This window comes from Athalia rosae, chromosome 1, assembly GCF_917208135.1.
Source record: "Athalia rosae chromosome 1, iyAthRosa1.1, whole genome shotgun sequence".
NCBI classification, from domain to species: domain Eukaryota; kingdom Metazoa; phylum Arthropoda; class Insecta; order Hymenoptera; family Athaliidae; genus Athalia; species Athalia rosae.
The window spans coordinates 28,371,519-28,390,904 of NC_064026.1; the positions used below are offsets into that span (position 1 = coordinate 28,371,519).

At 40.4% G+C, this 19,386-nt stretch overlaps 2 long non-coding RNA genes across 2 annotated transcripts; one reads left to right on the forward strand and one right to left on the reverse strand.

The window, feature by feature from the left end:
- On the forward strand, positions 1-15,473 carry LOC125500062. The gene is made up of 5 exons (XR_007277236.1): positions 1-205; positions 9,040-9,126; positions 9,340-9,429; positions 9,760-9,815; positions 10,772-15,473. It is a non-coding gene; the product is annotated as an uncharacterized LOC125500062 (long non-coding RNA).
- LOC125500061 lies at positions 1,257-5,327 on the reverse strand. The gene is made up of 2 exons (XR_007277235.1): positions 4,582-5,327; positions 1,257-4,364 (listed from the first exon to the last, which is right to left on the reverse strand). It is a non-coding gene; the product is annotated as an uncharacterized LOC125500061 (long non-coding RNA).
- Positions 15,474-19,386: the final 3,913 nt, after the last annotated feature.

The window sequence follows — 19,386 nt, forward strand, 5'->3', positions numbered from 1 at the left end:
GACACCGCGACTCACTCCTCGAACAAGATAGAGAGAGAGAGAGAGAGAGGGACGGTCGGCTATGGAAAGTCAAGATTCACGCAAGGTTTGATATCGTAAAACTAGACTACGTATTGTGTCGTGTTTATAGACGGACGCAAGGCCGTGGATAGAAATGTACATACACAGCTCCTCCTTCGTTCGACTTTATCATACTTACAAGTCGGTAAGCAATTCATCGGTATAATATTGATTCCGAGAGAATCCTCCGTCTATTCTCGTGACGCGAGGGCTATTTACTTACCCTCGCTGTTATATCCGATCCGTGTAATCCAGCTTATCTAATTTGAGAGAATTTTGTAATCCGCCGATCGCTGAAATCACCCCTGAGGAGACCCGAAGCCCGTAGCTCCGGTATCGTTGGACGTCGAGAATCCGGACAAAAAATTAACGAAAAAACTTGTTATTCATACTTACGATCCTTCGGAACGTCGTCGTTCGTCGAATGGAAACGTCACAACGCGGATCGTACGTCAGTTTTTACTTCGTTCAATTTTTTTGTTCAACGTCCTCTTAGGTCTGTTTGTTACCGTTTGTTTCCTGGTTTCAAACGCTTCTCGAGGACGAACCTTGATACCGATTCGATTGTTCGACGTTGGATGAAAATCACCGGAATAACGATTCGCTATTTCCCTAACGCGCGTCGATCATCGGATGACGAAAGGACGGTAACGGGGACTTGATTTTAGAAGCGTGAACTATGAGACGGCGTACGTCGGTAGGGTCTCGATAAATTCTACCGTGACCCATCGTCGTTGCTCAAATAATAAGAGTAAAGAACAATATTTGATTAAACGTTCGGCGAGAGTCACAGTCAGTTGTGAGTGCGGCTTGTCATTGGCTGCGGTAACATGCAACAGCAGCAACAACGCCCGAGGAGAGAAGAGGAGAGGACCTTGAGCCAACAAAGAGCAAACAGCGAGCTGCTGCCGCTGCTGCTGCTGCTGCGTTCATTATATTATCAGTCGGTACGAGCAATGTCAAACTCTTGGGCGATATTCGTCTCGTGTTATTTTTCATTCTTCGGTCAGTCTCTAATTTGTCCGCGGACATGGAAATAATAGCCCCGCCGTTCGAAGAGGGGGTTGAAAAAATCGTCAATCTCACAAGACCTACGGAATTTCTCGAGAAATTTTTACCTCTTTCCAGACTATATCTGATTTAACAATAACGTACACGTATGGATGCGAGCGTGTTCGATTATAATATAACAACGATTCATATTTTGAAAAATATATTTTTCACGTGTACATATTAAAACGACAAAAACATTTCAGATACAATTTTCAATGTCAATCGTATCTACAGGTGCGCACATGTATGCATGCATCATTATTTTTATTTTTTTTTTTTCCTTTCATTTATTTGATTTCGTTTTATTGTCGTCGAACGCAACGTTATCTTTGACGATCAGATCGGTTATCGTTGTTTCGCGTAGAGCCGAACACCTTCGACGATTTGTTTCTTTTTTTTTTCCCCTTTTTTCTTTTTCGCAACAACGTCAAATTCAAGACGAACGTATAGCAGAATGTCACCTATCCAGAGATGGATTAATCGCATTGTTTTCTCGTTATTCACAGTCGACTCGGTGATGTGGACAAGGAGATAAGGTTATCGCCTCGTAAATGGTATATAATATACGAGCTTTCAGCGTAGGCCTTGTCCGGGTCAATGCGTGCAATGTTATCCTTGACGTTAGATAGGTACGATAGAGCCATCGGCCGTCGACGAGTACTCGATGAATATCCATAGAAATCAAGCGACTTTGCGAACAACCTATCCAATTGTGAGTCGCGTTGCCAAAGATGTTCGGCGGTCAGGTTTTCGACTTATTTTTATTATTTTTTTTTTTGTTCCGCTAATTCTTCTTCGAATCCCATCTTTCCAATACGCACGTCAATCGCGTTGGCTTACGGTACTCGTATGACTTCGTTTTATCTATAATTTTTTTTTTTTCTGTTTTTATTTAGACCGGGCGTTCTTCGAATAATTTCGTACACGAGTAGACGTTCGTTTCGTCACCGTCGTCGTGATTTTACTTTTAATCTTCGTTTTTTTTTGTTTTTTTTTTTGTCAGCGGCTTATTGTTTGCGACATTGAACAACGAAAAGCAATTAACAAACTGTCAAACTGGAGCGTCGGCCGGGCCGAAACGATTTTTTAGAACGAACGAAATCCGGTGCGATTCCGACACCGACCGGTGCGACTTGAACGTGTTAAGCTCTCTCATTGTCAGTGAGATCATCTACTACCGAATTAGACACTCGGTTCTTGACAAAAGAGAAATAAAAAAAAAAAAAAGAAGAGAGACAAAAACCGCTGCCGATCCGAAAATTCCATCGTCCTCTTTTGCGTGAAATAATACGTGATTGTGCGAAGGAATTATCATATTAGATTCAGCTTAGCTTTTCGACGATTAAAGTGTTGAGCCACCGTCGCCACGCTTCGAACGTAATTCATATATATGTATATATTGCGAATGTAACTCGCGTAATTGCTTCACTCCCGCGTTCGGTATGGCGAGTGAAAAAATTTCACCAAATACGTAAGACTGCTAAAGAATCACGTCGAGCGAGCGCACGCTAGCGCCAATTAGTCGAAAGTCTTTATAATTTCTCGTAAACAAGTCATTAACCTTTTATAAAGTTCTACCTCACCGCTGTCGCGCGTACTTTCTTCAGAATCGTTTCCTTCCCAACTATACGTATATATACCTACATTCGTCGTTACCGTATACCTTGGAAGTGATGAAATTGCTACCAGATTTTTTTTTTTTTTTCTTTTTCTTCTGCTTTTCTTAGCGCCAAAAATCGGTAACTGGAGCATCCGTAATCGATGATTCATTTCGTTCGAGTTCACTCCTCTCCAGAATTGATTCATCGGTTCGACCCTGAGTCATGTCTTTTTCTTCGCAAGCATCAAACTTCGGACCGACGGACGGATATGAGCGAATAATAGAATGTACCGATCGAAGAAACGATATATATCTGTAGTGTACCGGCAACATTTTTTACATACTAAAACTTTCATCGTAGTTTACTTTCAGATACGAACTCGTACAGAATGTCGAAGTGCTGCAGGTTCACTTTCTGTATCAATCATTGAGTAATGCCGTTCGCGTACGTATACGTACGTACGTACATCTGTTCGGTATCGAGGCTCGGTGAGAGTGAATTTCACTAATTACAGTCCATTATAATTACACCAGATCTGAAATCGATCCGACGGAGTTGCGATGGAAAGCGAACCCATCGCCGCGTTAAGAAACGTTTGAAATCGTTCGACGGATTCGTACCGATCTTCCGAAGGAACGGACGAAAGTCGCCAAAGTTTTTCACCGACGAGCGATCCGGGTACGTGTGCGTCAAACGTTCCGGTGAATGACCCAAGTCTTTTCTTCTCTCCCTCTTTTTTCGTGGATCCGATCGCCGGTCAACTTTTACATACCTATACACGCACACGCACACACCTCCGGGGTGATTCCCGCGAGATCCTCGAGGTAGGGATAACGATAAATATCCCGGAGTCATGACGTAACTTCACCAAAGTTCATCGACCGGTAATTCACGGGATAACGATCGGTGGAGTTGTCATCGTAGAAATTCCCATCGCGTTCGGGTTCGGTAAATCTCTTACGGTGTTGGGTATCACCGGGGATGTCGTTCACCTTCGTTTTATATGTACACACTTCGATCGTACGTAACGTAACGTGCGAGAGGAGCGTTCTCGCCGATGGAAAGAGAGGGAAGTATATTACAGCGTCGTCAATTACTCACGATACCGTTAGATCGAGAGAACTACCGCAGGCAGGCTCGGCGCCGGGTCCCGCGAGTCCAGCGGGCATTTATGGGGACTCGAAGAGGTCCGCACCGACTCACTGAATCAACGACCTACTTACCTAGGCGGGTAAGAGGAAAGAGGAAAGGGGGCGTTCGGGGAGGGGGGAGAAAAGAGGGGACCGTCCGCCCGAGACGATCGCACATTAAAACATCGGAGGTCGACGAACCCGCGATTTATTTCTCCTCAGCCTAGAAGTGCCGTGGCGTCCGCGAGAGCCGGTCATACGGTATTTCCTCTCTGGCCCGGGTCTCTCGGTAAACCGAATGAACGAACTCAAGCAACGGTGCGGGAGGCGATGCGGCGAAGCTATATGCCCTCCGACTAACACCGGTGTGTACGAGCCGAGCCGATGATGCTCCTCCGCTGGCTAACTGTAGTTTATGAAACAGCTTCTAGATCATTCTTCGCCGGTTTACTCGACTTCGTTTCATCCTCGTAACATCGAGGGCCGTGATCGTTGACGTGCAGGCGACGAGGATCTCACCCTAAAAAGTGAACGGAAGTATGAAGGATTCGGAAATCGAGCGGGTGATCGGTTTCATTTTTTTTAGGAACACGGTTGCGTGTATTTGAAAATTTGAAAAGCTCACCCAGATTTTTTGCGAACTCGAAAGTTTTTTTAATATTTTTCAGAATTGTACGAAGCTACCAGTCAGAAAAGAGTAATCGACAAAAAATAACTTAAAAAGATTTTTCTCTTACCAATGATTCCGCTCTTATATTCATTCCATTGAATTCAGAGTCCGTGGTAACTTTTAATAATAAAATTTCTCAAAACTTGGATTTTCCGGGTTTCCATTCTTGCTATTTTTATTTATTCGCCGATGATATTTCAAGGTATGTGTACCGTACCTATATCGATCATAACGAACTTACAAAATGAGCGAGTTGAGGCAAAGTGGAGTGGAGCGAGTGGCTTCTGACTTTTATTATTAGATTAAAATAAAAAGAATGCGAGTTAAAATAAGAATAAAAAATAATTTCTTATATATATATATATATAAAACGATAAACGTATATCAGTTGGACGCGCACGTCCCGGGGGACGGATCGCGTGTGTCTTGACCCTGAAGGTTCAAGAGCATCGGGTGAACGTCCTCGACGTAGCTGCTTGGATGGGTTCGCGAAACATCCATTCGGATTAATTCTTCGCGCTGTCCGTGGCACACGTACACACGATGCACGTATAAACTTCACTGTATACGTGCGATGCGATAAAACCGAACGCCTTTCTCAACTCGTCACTCTCTGCTCTGTATACACAAAGAGATTAAAATTCCACCGTATAATAATGCCTCTCTGGACTTCGGATTAAACAAAAAAATAAAATAAAATAACAAATTGCTTCTCTCCTCCTCCTCTTCTCTCTGCAAGAGATGACAAAATAACATAAAATAAATAATTGAAGGGCAGCTGCGAAAAAGAGTTTCGCACGACGTATGTAGGGGACGAAAACCAATTCTTCGTTAGTCCAATTTCTTGATGAATGTTGAATGAAAACTAAAAATCTATTCAATTTTTCTTAGATCTTAGCGTTGACCACCTTTTCACAGGGAGAAATTTCCTTTGATTCTCTTTGAAATTTTTTTAATTTAATTCCAAATTTGAATCCGGTCTCGCTCGAGTTACGTCTGACCGGGTCCAATTTTTATCATAAGATTGCGAGGGAATCGGGGCTGCCGCGGTGCGCCGAAGCGAAAGGCTTCCTTCCTCTTGACCCTTCGGAAAGTGCGAGCCTCCGGTTCGTTGCCCTCGAGTTTATTCCGCCAGTAAAACCATGGCGAGAGCACGGGAGAACCAAGAATATACCGGTGTGTCCTCAGCATAGATGTGTCCGGTCAAGGTCTTCCACATGACGAGAACCATCGCAACCGCACTTTATCACTCGCCCGTTAAAGTTCCGAAGGAATTTCGAAAAATCAAAGAAACGGAGTCGACGTCGCGTAATTCGCCAATTCGCGATGCCGATCCCTCTTATTTTTGGTGAATTGACATGGTCCGCTTCTTCCTCTTTTTTTTCTCCAACTATTTCTATTCTTTGTCGCGATACGGAGGGGTGCGAATTGAAAATTAAATTATTGTTATTATTGTTATCATCATCTTTCGCGCGCTCCTCATTTTTAGATTAGGTCATGCGCGATAGGAAAGTGGAAATTGATCGGGTGGTTCAACGACCGCTGGCTTGACCGTTATAATCTTATCGATATAAAGACGCATTCTTAAGGCTACTCGCGCTGGTCTTCGTTTTATTTTTCATTTTTTCTTGTTTATTCATTGATTTTTTTTTTTTTCTTCTATTCTTTTTTCTTTCTTTCATTCTTTCTTTACGTACACACTTTATACGATAACATGATCGGTCAGACGACTGTAAATTAACAATTGTAATTATATCGTCAGCCACGTATATGTACATATTCCAGCGCCTGTACGATTTGTAGATTATCTTAGATATATTTTAGATTTTTATCTAATTCGAGCAACGCGTATAGCGCGAAAGCTTCTATTCCGAATGAAATCTTATCGCGCCCAAAGATCGAAATCATATCTACGATGCCGCAATCTATATTTGAATAAAATGTTGATTTTCGTCCTCCCGTCTTCCCCTTTTTTTTTTTTCCTCACAAAAGACGCGCGTCAAGATGGGTTTTTGGGTAGCCTAAATATACACCGGTATACGGGTACAAATTCCAGTTCCGTTAACCAACTCATATTGCTAGGCAAATGTTCGAATGTCTCATGTTGGCCTGGATAGAGTTCAATCGCACCTCGAACAAGGTTCGAAAAAATATTTTTTCATTAAATCGTGTTATTCATTATATTTGACGCATAATTAACGCTCGTAATATTCTACCCCGTGTACAGGTGTGTACGTGTACATATGTAAGTCGATGCGACAAACTCCGAAATTCGCGGCGAGAAGGAGGAGAGAAGAAAAAAAAAAGAAAAAAAAGCAACGAACGTCGAGGAAAAGACTTACGCGTCGCTAAGCTCGCAAAAGCTAATTATTCGTTCGATGTTGAGTCGAGAAATTGTTTTTCGTAATATTTCGGCCGGTGTCTGCTTCGAATATCGATTCCACGTACATTTTGTCCTCCGCAATTATACCGACGTCCGTTTCTCATTTGGGAATGAATTTTTACACGCGATCCACATTGTTCGTCGTTGGGGACAAATTTTCAATTCGTTTAATATTTTTCGAGATACGGTCGTTCGTATGCGAAGCGAAACGCTACAGAGATATATAAAAGCTACGCGTGTTGTATAGTGTATGATATATATAGATATATATATGTTGGCCGCAGCGACAGTGTCAAGACCGCAAGGTCATGGCTAGGCGAAATACAACCGGTGGCATAACACCAACGATCGAGCTTCGCAAGCTTTTGCCTCGGGTTTCCTGTGCCAAAAATATAACCGCGACCTTCGGGATACCGCTCCGAGTCCGCGTGTGGCTGAAAAGATTATAGCCGTATGGAAAACGCCGGGCCGATTTCGCGAAAAAAGAAAACGGAAGCGAAATAAAAAGAGGGGAGAATCGGGGGGGGGAGTAAAAATTTCTCCAAATTGCGAGTAGTGGACCCACGGAGCTTTGAAATTCCGATTTTAATGATCTAAGGTCTAAAGTGTCCAGCCGATCGAAACAAACTCAACCCACCCCTGAATCGATTTTTGGGGTAAGGGTAGGAGAGGCGATGGTTTGTTAAAAATAATGATCGTATCGACGCCGTTCGGGGTAGGATATACAAAAATACGTCATAGAAGTGTGCTTCGTCCTAGCTACCGCATAGTTTGATTTCAGCTGTTCAAATTTCAAATTTCTGGCAACACTTGCTCCGGGTCTCAATTGTTCGCCGACGCGGCTATGGAATTTAATCATTTTATCTAATTTTTAATTTTTAATTCGTTTTTTTTTTCTACTCTCTTTATTCACACGTATGAGTACGTATACTTATAACTATGTACGTTACACTACACGAAATGCCTCTTCAATTCGAGGTTCGTCGACCCCGCGTCACGTAACTCGTACCAAAACACGCTATAGGTGGATTATTATTTATGCAAACGATATTATATATTCTAGTATATGGCTGATTAAATTTATTTTGCGGTGTTAAAAGAATTCGCGAGGTAACGACGTATATACGTACGAGTGGGTTTCCTAAGGACCTTATCAAATTATCGCACCCGAAGTTATGTAGATTTTTTCTTTTTTTTTTTTTTCTTTTTTACAGATCACGTGGTACCTCATAACGGGGTCGGTGATCGCTCCGATTTATTTAATCCCATGTAAAACGCTCCGGATGACCTTTGACCCCAGTTTCCTAAACTGATTAGGTATATATATCTATATATAAAAGCACAGCGTACATACATATTCATTGTGTGACAGGATACGGGGATAATGCTGTACGCCGAGTGAAAAATGGAAAATAAATTTCGTTTATTACGGGTTGTTTGATTTTCTTTTTTTTTACTTTTTTATCTTCTAATTTTGACAAAAAATTTTCCAAATATACCCGCCGCACAATTTTCATTCCCACCCATCGCGAAGCCACACACTTCGCAGTTTAATTTCGATCGGGTCCACGTATTTAACGTTGTATAATGTAAAACCTGCGTCATCATATACGGGTTTTTTGACCTAACTCATCGTCTGGCGCACGCCTTGATCTAAATCGAATGCAAAACGGTGCGATGACCCGGCTCTGTTAGATATACCGATCTAAGAAACTAATTATATTCATACAGAACGAGACGGCGATGCACCAAATCTTCGTCGCGGTGGCTCGCCAGGGCATTTAACCCTTTGCTTATATAAAATTTCGTGGTATAATAATATCAACTTCCTTGAATATATTTTTCTTTTCGAAAACTGTTTTTTTTTTCACTCTACTTTCTTCGTTCATCTTCATTTTTCTCTTGTTTTTTTTTTTCGTCGAACGAAATATTCAAACGGCTGCATTTCACGTACGATTTCTTCTTTTTATTCACCCTTCCATTTCGTACACCCGTACGTACTGCGTTCTAGGTGTTCAAAAATGTTCATGCGACCCGTTTGCGTCGAGTGTTCGATTTTATCGGATCGGGATGCAGTTGCACGAGCCATCGAAAATTTTTCTTCTCGAATCATCTCCCGAGCTTTTTTTTTCTTTGTTGCAGACGTCGATCTTATACTGACCATCGTAACTCGGACCTCGTTACTCATCGTCAATACCCGCTAATTTTTGGGTTCAATAGCGAATACACGTACGTCGCACTTTTTTTCCCTTTTTTTTTTTTTAATATATCGCCAAAGTAAACAATTATTTATCCATTCCTGAATAACTGTTAAACTTTGCTTCCTCCTTTTTTTTTCGTTTATTCGTGGAAGTTTACCTTTCGTGTAATATTCAAGTTAAGCTCAATACATAGCCGTGTACATGCCTATATACTCGACTAAATAATGTATGGGGATCTTAGAATCTTGACGAGGTCAACGGGAACCCATAACCTTCCGGTCTAACAAGCGACAAAACGGATGAAAAATTTGAAAAAGAAAATGATTCACACGTATGTACATACGATTCGATTTTATCTTTTTATTTCTCGTTTCAATGTTTACATAGATATATAAGTTTGATCAATCGAATGGTTTCTATTTCTACATCTGTTTAATCCATGTTCGTCCTGGATGATCGTGTATGTTTGAATTTTCATTCGGTGACGAAAAATTTTTTTTCATTTTTTTCCTCACATCATTTATCCCAAAAATATCGCAAAATAAATTCGGTACTTACATGTTACTTGGATGTGATCGCAATTTTGAAAATTTGCATCAGAAGATCAAATTCATGTACTGTTATTTATATCTGGGTGATTTTTTTTCTTTATTCTTTTCAGGATTGATAAAGAGGATCGAAGGACTGTTAGGAAAAAAGTTGCGAAAAAAGCTACACGTAAGGTTATTCGTTTTTGAATTTTGTTTATCGCAGTTATCATCATTATCCTTATTGACATGATTATCGTTAATCTTTTATTTCTCTTCGCGCATCGATCGGAAGTTCACCCTGTTATTCAATTCGTCTCGAGTATAATGTGTGCTTTTATGTGTTGTATAAATGCATGTCGTGCATGTAGAACGTGATACATATAAATATATATATATATATATATATACTATATTTTACACACTCACTCATGTGATACCAAGTTGTACATATGTATAACGATTGTTCTACTTTTGACGTACGGCAAACACCGACATCGTTTCGTAGGTCGATGAACTTTCCTCGACGGTGGCGTAGACAGCTGGTATTTAAATCGTCGATTGTACATACATTTATAGATATACGTACGTACAATATATGATCTATACGTGTAATTATATTACCTGCTGAATCACAAGAGTCTACGTGAAATATTTCCCGCCAATTCCAAGGATGAATAAAGATTCGTCATAAATATATACATACGTTACGTTATACCCGACTCGAATCCACCTATGCAGCTTTTAGATGTACATGAAATATATGTACATTTATACGGGTACGTGTATATAGGTATATTAGGTATAGATAGATATACCTATGTAGTTTATGGAGATGTGTGTATGTATTGAAATACAACTGCGCGGGTGATGCAGACCGGTACGAATCTGTGCCGGTCATTGACTTTCCTTCGGGTTTGTCAATATTCTCTCGAAATAGTCTCGCGAAGATGAAATAACCCGTTTTATACAGTATATATGTAGGATTATATATTGCAGCTATGTATACCGCATAGGAGAGATTTACTGTACAATGCAATGTGTTTGTTTTATTTTTTTTTTTTTGCAGCGAAAATAAAATTCAATCGTGTAGGAATTTTCATTTTCATTTTCGTCTTTCGTTTTTAATTTTCTTTTCTGTTTCAGCGTTGCGAAAGAATCAATTGATTCGCGAAGATCTCGTACAGATACGAAGACCTGATTATTCGATACATGGGGACATTGATCCGTAATTGAGTTTTCTATGAGTTAACGATCTCGTATCACGGACGCGCATCATCCGAGTTCACTGGCAAAATGAGTCATTATAGCTGTGAGAAGGTGCAGTATTATATACATTATATTATGTACCATATACAGGGGGGGCACGGTGTCGTTGAACTCTCCGAAAGAATATCGTAAATTAACCTCGCAATAATAATTGTACAAACTATGTATTCAATACAACATCTATTATATACGCAGGTTAGGAGTAAACAACAATGGAATTTTCGACAACAAAGGCGTCTGCTACTTTTCGACAAACTATGTATAGTAACACACGTCGTAACGTCTATGCGTGTACGTATACAGTTAAACCGATGGCCCAATTTTGAAAATCGCAGAATCGGAACGGGTCGAACTGTGTCATGGGGGATTTTCGTTCGAATTTATTACGTAGGCACGGAGAACACACGTAAACGTTTAACGCGACAACAACGACAACGACGACGACGACGATGATGATCGCGAGAATGACGGGCAAGATTATCATTCAAAATTCCCTCTCTTCCGGTGTACAGATTTCCCGCTCCGCGTTTCCCCCGTTTCCCCCGTTACCCCCGTTACCCCGTTACGCGCGAGGAGGAGAAACGAGAATTGTGACGAAGAAGTTTGTATTACGGTCCCCCGTTCGGACTTGCGTCTAAAACGAACTGCTCTAGACTCGATCCAAACTTGGGCAAAGGCTTTAAACCGTAAGCACTGCTGGTGTTGCACGATAGGCGAGCAGCGGGTCGTTGACCGCGGATTACTGCTACTGCAATAATGCTTCGCTCACTGCCTCGTCGTTTATCCATCCTCCTCTTTTCCTCTCAAACTCATTACGTCTCTCCTTCTCTATCTTGCTCCCTTTCTTTTTCTATTTTCTTCGCTAGCTCTCCGTTTCCGCACCTCGATCATTCTTTCTTTTTCTCATATTTTCTCACCGTGCAGTACGTATCCACCTATCTGCACTCATTCGATGAAAGGATCGTTTTCCGTCAACTGAATTTCGTTTTTAGTCAAATAAGAAATTTCGCATCGCTGTACCGTACGTTAGGAAATTTGTATTCTTTCCTCACTTTTTTGATAAACTCTTTGGAAAAAAATGCATCGAATTTTGCCGAAATATTGGAACAGATCGGTGCGACTGGAATCGAATGGTAGAAATAATTTTTCTCCCATTCTCTTTTCAGAAAATCAGAAATTCATCCTAACGATCGGGGGAAAATCTGACCACATTCTACCAGCGAACTGTATCAAGAACGTATCAAATTCCCACCACTTCAGCGCTCCCGATTCGCAAGCTCCGAATCAGCTGGGATCATCATCGATCTCGATCATAGCTGTATTTTGTTTTTTCTTTACTCCTAGACTCGATGACGCACCTGGTATTCCTACGTAAATAATCCGCGTCATCGATTCCCACATAATGACGTGATGCGACGCGTCACCAGCTGAGGTACAGGTGTTGAATTTAATCAGCGCGATTCACCTGGTTTTCGAAATTATTCGCGAGCGACAAAGAAGTACAAAAAACGATTCGATTTCCAGGCAAAAATATATAGGACAAATTCGCGGAAAGTACCAAGTAGCGCGTCGCTCGATCAACGGCGTTCTTATGGTCGTTGACGAAAGCCGTTATGCGATACGTTTCTCTTCGTGGTGGTAAAAATATAGAAATAGGTGCACGTGAATACGTGTACGTGTGTCAGGAGAGGTATAGAAACATTACGTTACATTACACGCTTCGTGCGACGACGGTGAGTGGGTATAGGTAACGTACGGTATACATAGGTATGCGTTATATATAGTGTCGGAGCGTCGACGTATAATGAAAGGCTTTCTCAGGTCGTCAACCTTATATTCTCTTTTAGTATTTCCTGTCACTGGTTTCGCGCATTTCTTCTTTATATAGTCCAGCGATGTTTTCTCTCTCTCTTCTCTTCGGGGTTCCCCTAGCTCCAGTTATGATGATGAATTTCTATACGCACATATACGTGTCGCACGCGTAACTTATTTCTTGCGATTGGTATGACGTCATTTTATACCGGAAAAAAATCAATATCCGCGGGATTTCACAGCCTTCGCCCGTTCACCTTAAGATCCCCTCGTCTTTAACCCACGTAATCGATTAACCCGATATTCATTTATTTGCATTTTTCACATTTTTTTTTTTTTTTTTTTTCTTCAATCGGGTTTCATTCAACCCGTACGTTACAACCCCCTTTTACCGTAACGCGTGTTATCGATATCATGTAATCGAGGAATGGGGAAAACACCTCCCACGCTTTACATACATTTTACGACAGATTAGATAACCAGCTAAAATCAATCGTTGCGTAAGATGAGAGAACGCTTTTCCGTTTTTCTAACGAATCTTTGTTTTTTTTTTTTTTTCATTTTTTAACTATGATTTTCAAGTGCACAGGCTCATGTCGCAGAGATCAAATTTTTCACACCATCCGATATTGTCGATTTTTCTTCCACCCCTTTTTAGAATTTTTCGATTATTTCCAACTTCGTTTTTGTTTTCACGCGATGGATGAATTCGATCAATTTTTTCACAAGAGCATACGGTGAGCTTTATCAGAGGGGATAAATTTTTGAGGTATTAAATTCGTGTTGAGAAACGATGACCCGTGTGATCTGAACTAAATGCCTCGGTATAGAAATAACGCAACCTGATGATAATAACTGCCGTTGCACTCGCGAGTCCCTGAAGCCTCGAGGCTGAGAGGTGGCTGCCCCCATATTGGGTCACATTTACTTCGAGGTGACGTTTCTGACCGCCAACGCACACTTGCGCTCTCAGCGGTACTTGTACACGTATCTAGATAGATATATATATAAATACGCATCCACGTTACATTATTATATACATACGTGTGTATATATGTATATATATGTATACATCTGTACCATATGTAAGTACATACGCGTATATCCGCTCGGTCATTTGCCCACACGATTTATAATATCATCTAGGTTACAGACTTGTCATCGCCTCGTTACAACCGTAGTATGTACGCTTATACGACTTACGTAACAACGCGTAGGATTTTATTCGGTGTATAAAAATGAATAAATGAATAAAAAAAACCACGCGCAAACATGGGTCAATAATCGAAGGGTTGATGTTCGAGCAAGCGACGTTCTGAGCTCTGAAATTTTGTTTGATTTCAAGGCGTAGGCTAAAAAAATGAATTTTTGGTTTTTGGAAATTCCAGGCCAGGGCTGGGATAGGAATTCCGAAAGATCGCTCACAGAGTTTGAAAATAGGCGGCACTGTGGACGAAAATTTTGGATCACTGTTAGAGTCGATCGCGTGGTTTGATTTTTGAAGGGGTTGGAAATTTTTAATTTTCCACGAAAATTTCATTGCCAGGTAATCGGAAGGAGAACCTCGTATAGCAATTCGATAATCGAATCGTCGAACGAAGAAGAGAAATGAAAATTGACCAGTCGTGCATCCGTCGTTGTCGGGGTGAAAATTGCAGTAGGCAAAAAAGTAGCTTATAATATCGCGTCGTCAATAGACGTGGGCAGAGATTAATTTTGAAAATACATTGCTCGGTAATATGCGGCTATAGTATAAGTACCTACACTCCTTAGCATCTATGCATTATATCGCGCAGGTGGCAACGACCCCTGTATACAAAGATATGGAAACGGGTGGCGTTCGCACACCGTCACGAAGCGTTCGTGTATACATACAAGCGGACGCTTCTCGACGCCCCTTGACGCAAAGCACCGCCCCCGTTGTACCTATAGTACGTGTACATAGGTATACGAGTTGTGCGCTCGAATGCCGCAACTGGCGATTCGTCAGGACGTTGACATTTGACCTGTGACGAGGTCGTCGTCGCCGTTGTACGCCGGCGTTGCAGGTTGCGTTTCGTACGACGAGTTAGAGATTCGATTTTCAGATTCAGCGCACAGAAATTCATCCGCTCAAAACTATGACCAGATCATATCGTACCTACCGCGATGCGAAAGATGTATAAGATCCTTCGATTCAAAAAAAAAAAAAAAAAAAGAAGGCTTTCGATAACCCTCGTTTTATCAAAAATCACGTTCGACGATCGTGAAGGGCTAAAGGCGACGAGAAATAATTATTTTCGCGGTGATTTTTGTTTTTTGAAAATGAAATTTTTGATGGAATGAAAAATGCGTTGGAACAACGAGGAATCTATTTCTGAAAAAAAAAAAAAAAAAAAACCGTTCGAAAATTGCGCAGACCGAGTGAGGAATATTCCGTGCAAATGTATGTTTACGGAGAAGAGTATATGCGCGATGGAATTCATGAAACAACGGATGTGTAAGGTAACACGATGTAACACGCGACTCGATACGATATAATTAATTCCGAACAGTGTTTCGTTATCGAGCGTACAATTATAATCGCGTTGTCGTTCGTCATAATTATCGTGTAACAACTGCACTCTTCGTTCGTTTGTAAGTTTGTCGAGGTGTCGTCGGTATCACGCCGTAACGGAACGATATCTACGAACAGGTACACCTTATATCCGTAAGCGTTATGTCAAACCGTACAAATTCTCCTCGACCGAATATATATATATATATATTTATAATAACAAAAAGGTGTCTAATTTCGTTCCGCTGCACATTTGTCGCTTCAGCATTTGGAATTAGAACCGTATAAATATACGCTGTTTTTTTTCTTCCATCGTTCGCGTTACTTTTTCTTTATTTTGAAGTGCAAAGAAATAGTTTCTCCTTTTTTTTTTTTCCCCCTTCGTATTTTACTCGCGATACGTGTATACAACACCGTCGACCGAGTAGAAAACGAAGTGCATTGAACCGTTGCAAACGAACGACGCACGTTGCAGCGACGAATTCATCCTCCTTTTCTTCTTTTCTTCATTTTTCTCTTTTATTCAGATCGTAAAACGCGAGAGAAAGAATCATGGGAAAATTAAAAAGAATCAACGGCGAAAGATTACCACTTGATTTTCAGCATTTGACTTTTGAATAATTGTTTTTTTTTTTTTTTTTCAATTCTCTACGATTGTCAAAATACATAAAAAAAATTATATCGGGGAAATTGTTCCTTCCATTTGTTTCTTTGGGTGGTTTTCTTAGCTCGCGACATCGAATAGATTGACAGTTGATATTTACAGTATTTTTTACCGATCCTTTACAGTTACAAAATGCAGCAGCTGATGCTCGTGCAGATCTATCGCTACACTTACATTGCGACGATGATTACGATTGTGATTGTGATGACGCAGTTCACTTAGCAGTAACGGAACGTTTCATATTGTTGTCCAAGATCCGAGGAATCAATGATCCCAGTTATATTTTCGTCGGAGGTATCTATAAATATTATCGATACCGGAAGTAGAGTATTTTTTAACGCCCTTCTCTTCTTCACTCTCCAATGATTCACAACTCCGAAGTAGATATTATTCAAACGAAGAAAAAGAAAAAAATCAATCAATCATCAGCATATTTATCTAATTCTCTGTCTGCCCACCCATACCTATGCGAGTAGATCGTTATACGTAGTTTTCCGCATTCTACAATAAGCGCGTGTGATATAACAAACCCACGCGTTTTTTTTTTTTTCTTCCTTTCTTAAATATTTTTTCAGCGATTCGCCACCCGATCGAATAGATCGCGTCAAATGCGAATGTCGTAAAGATTTTTTTTCGTACTGTCTAAAATTAGTTACCATTAATAAATTTTTCAGAAAACTTATTATTCAAAGCACAGACACACGTAGAATTTTGTATACAGAATGATTCTTCGATCAGAAAACTCATCTATTTCAGAATGGTTTTTAGATTAAATGGAACAACAAAAATTACGAATGGAAAAACATGAAATATCCTCAAAATCAGGATTGATCGTAAATTTATGGTGCACGTGTTTCTCGATACAAGTGTTCCGGGAAAAACGTATGTACATCTATATCCCTACCATGTGTATGTGTAATGCTTGGTAAGTACACGTCGTTATCTATACGACTGTCCTTGAATCATCATCGCGTGGTCATAGAAAAATGTGTTTCAGTATAAATCAAGCATATACATTTACGTAATACACGTACAACATATCCCCGATGGCCTAGGCGGAACGGCGTAAAATATAAAGGGCGCGATTTGCGACGCTGAAAATTGATTAAAAAAAACCGAAATTTCTTCTGAATAGAGATGCAGCAAAAACGGGTTCAGTGGATTTCATGGACGAAATAAACGACGTCTGTCAAAAATATCAAAATCTTTCAACTTTCGGAATTTTATCATTTTCCGGGTAGTTACGCCATTTTTTTTTTCCTTTTTCATCTAATCTGGTATTGCGTGCGCTGCATTTGATCTATTCATCGTTCACATTCTTGTCCCGTAATTCTGTCTTAATTTCACGTCATTATATTCTTTTGTCGATTTACGAATTTTTCCCATCGAGATATATCTCAATTTCTCTGGTCTATGGAGTGAAAAATTAGCGATAACTCGATCAATTAAATAGAAAGATCGATTTAACTTGTAAATTCGGATTCCTGAGGGCATGATACATGAGAATTCTTCCAATTTTTAGGTCAAAAATGAAGTATTTTAAAAATCGATCGTAGGACACTTTTCTAACGTATTTTGATCTCAGGAATCCGAATCTGGAAGAAAAATTGATCTATCTCTAAAATTGACCGAGTTTTCGCCAATTTTCAGCTTTTTAGGGTCAAAAATAAAAACTTGATTTTTTAGTCTAACTTAATGTAATTTGAGCTCAGGAATCCGAATCCGAGAGAAAAATTGATCTATCTTCAAAAATGACCGAGTTATCTCAATTTTTTCGCGATTTTTGGCATAAATTTGAGGATATCTCGAAGGGAAAAAATCGTAGCTCAATTTGGACAACGGATTCGTGTTCCTGAGGTCAAAATACATAAGAAAAGTGCCATACGATCGATTTTAAAAAATAAAAATTTTTGGTCAAAATTTGAAAAAATCGTAAGGGGTACCCCTTGGAAAAATCTCAAATTTCGACCAAAAATTTTTATTTTTTAAAATCGATCGTATGGCACTTTTCTTATGTATTTTGACCTCAGGAACACGAATCCGTTGTCCAAAATGAGCTACGATTTTTTCCCTCCGAGATATCCCCAATTTTATGGTAAAAAAGGCGAAAAAATGGGGATAACTCGGTCATTTTTGTGGATAGATCATTTTTTCTTTCGGATTCGGATTTTTCAGCTCAAATTACATTAATATAGACTGAAAAATCAATTTTTTATTTTTGACCCCAAAAAGCTTAAAATTGGCGATAACTCGGTCAATTTTAGAGATAGATCATTTTTTCTTTCAGATTCGGATTTCTGAGATCAAAATACGTTAGAAATGTGTCCTACGATCGATTTTTAAAATATTTTGTTTTTTACCCAAAAAGCGAAAAATTGGTCAGAACTCAATTTTATTAATAGATTGATTCAACTTGTAAATTCAGATTTCTGAGCTTTCCAATCTCCACACACGCTCATTCCACAGCGTCAATTCAAAAAAGCAATGCTCATCCCGTATTTCGTATTGTACAATTCGCAATCAAATAAAAGCTCGCTCGTCCTCGCAGCTTTCTTACGATACAAGTCTTCCTTATCCCGTGAACATCTATAAGCGATCGTCCGATCCAAATTTTTTTTTGTTCTCTTCGTTCCTTTTTCCTCCTTCTGTATATTCGTTATCAAATCGTACCGCCGCCGTACGCCGCGGTTTCGTTTCGCACGTGCGGCGTGTGGCAAACCACACCGTTTATCCGTATCTCGATACAACGTATACCTACTGAAATTAAGCTCGTAACGATATTCGTATACGTATAAGGTGGTTAGGTAGGTAGGTAGGTTGGTAGATATGTACGTATACGTACGTACATAGGAGTATAGGTGATCGCGGGTGCGTGGTCGGAGGTCTGAAACACGCGACGCCATGCGATCACGCTAATTGACCGTATTATATAGACAGCGGCTGCTGCTCCGGTTAGGGCTAGATATTTTGGAGACCTTGGCGGACGTGCGCAGCTTCGTATTCCAACGTACATGTACAATGTACAATGTACAATGTACATAAAATACAGACACACACAGACACACGTGCGTATGTACGATGCCGTAGAATCCGCCCTTCCCCCGGCCCCTCCCTCCCTGAAACATCCGGTACCCGAGGGGTGATCCAGGGAATTTAGAGGTCAGAGGTCGGACGGTCACTCGCTCACGACCTTTTAATTTAACCCCCGCGAAACAAATATATGAATTAGTGGCGTGGTGTTCGCCTATAATGGAGGAGAGAGGAGAAAATTAGAATAATAATATCGAGGGATCGACTTGGTCGGATTGAGAGACGAATCTTTGAAAGGAGAAAATTAAATGGGCCGGGTAAAGGGGGTTGGATGGGAGAAGTTCGTCCGATTACCGTCGTTGGCGAGGACCGCGTCTATTCTTCGATTTCGTCGCATTAACGTCAGATTCGATTCGCGAAAAGTTCCATTCGAAATTGTAAAATAGAATC